The sequence below is a fragment of the Macrotis lagotis genome, chromosome 6, assembly GCF_037893015.1.
Source record: "Macrotis lagotis isolate mMagLag1 chromosome 6, bilby.v1.9.chrom.fasta, whole genome shotgun sequence".
NCBI lineage: Eukaryota > Metazoa > Chordata > Mammalia > Peramelemorphia > Peramelidae > Macrotis > Macrotis lagotis.
The window spans coordinates 215,356,262-215,357,608 of record NC_133663.1 but is presented as its reverse complement, the minus strand read 5'-3'; the positions used below and the strand labels follow the sequence as shown (position 1 = coordinate 215,357,608).

Sequence of the window (1,347 nt, the reverse complement as noted above, 5' to 3'; positions counted from 1 at the left end):
CCTCCTGTTACTATTTCCTCTCTGCCCATCCTATCCTCTTTGTGTCCTTCCTGTCTATATTCTTTCTTTTCTTAATTCTTCTCTCCCTTCATCTCTACTTCTGTCCCTTAACCAAACCCCCTTTCTCTCTATCTCCTTCAGCATCTCTTAACTCCTCACAGGCCTCAGCTTCCCCAGTCCTTATTGCTCTACTCATTCTTCCCTGCCCCAAATCCCTGAGCCATGATGCTGTACCTGATGGTGGCTGGGGGGGGTTGTGTTCCCGGGACTCTTCCTCCTTTCCAAGAACACACTCCAGAGGCTGCCCCAGCTGTGCTGGGAGGAGGCCTACACGGTCATTGTCTCAGTCAGGCTAGTGTTCTCAGTCCAAGCTATCATGGCCTCCACAGCTGGCTACATTGTCTCCACCTCCTGCAAACATATCATTGATGACCAGCATTGGCTATCCTCAGCTTATACTCAGTTTGCAGTGCCCTACTTCATCTATGACATCTACGCCATGTTCCTGTGTCACTGGCACAAGCACCAGGTCAAAGGTCATGGAAAGGATGAGGGAAGGGCTGGCCTCCAGGAGGCACTTGGGCTGTGGCCCGAGACTACCTGCACAAGGAATTCCTCATGGTGCTACACCACGCAGTCATGCTGCTGGTCTATTTTCCACTATCAGTGGTGTGGCACCAAGGCAAGGGGGACTTCTTTCTGGGCTGCATGTTGATGGCGGAAGTCAGCACACCCTTTGTCTGCCTAGGCAAGATCCTCATCCAGTACAAGCAGCAACACACCCTGCTGCACAAAGTGAATGGTACCTTGATGCTGCTGAGCTTCCTGTGTTGTCGAGTGCTGCTGTTCCCCTACCTGTACTGGGCCTACGGGTAGCATGCAGGCCTGCCCTTGCTCTCTGTACCCCTCAATATACCAGCCCATGTCAACCTGGGGGCCGCCCTGCTGCTTGCTCCACAGCTCTACTGGTTTTTCCTCATCTGCCAGGGAGCATGTCGCCTCTTTAGGCCTCGGGGACCCACCCCTCCAGTCCCCCGTCAACCCCCCGGGACTTCACGATGGGCCCTGGGACTGAGGAGAGGGAGAGGGTTGGGGCACCCATTCCTCCAGGAATTGGGCTCTGGGACTGATGGGTAGGGATGGGAACTAGGGGCCTCTCCAGTGGTCCTAGGCCTGGAGGATAGGGATGGACAAGTTGGGTGGGGGGGGAGCTTCTCCCTATATGATGGTAAAAGGGATGGAACAGGGACCAGGCTTGTAAGAAACAGCTACCTCTCTTGTCCTCAGGGTGCCTGGGACTGAGGGACAGACAATTTGGAATGGCCAACGATCTCCTTTGTGTAGGAA

At 54.5% G+C, this 1,347-nt stretch overlaps 1 pseudogene; it reads left to right on the top strand.

Moving 5' to 3' along the window:
• Window positions 1-222: 222 nt before the first annotated feature.
• Window positions 223-1,075, top strand: LOC141492013 (ceramide synthase pseudogene; annotated as a pseudogene).
• The last annotated feature ends 272 nt before the right edge of the window (window positions 1,076-1,347 follow it).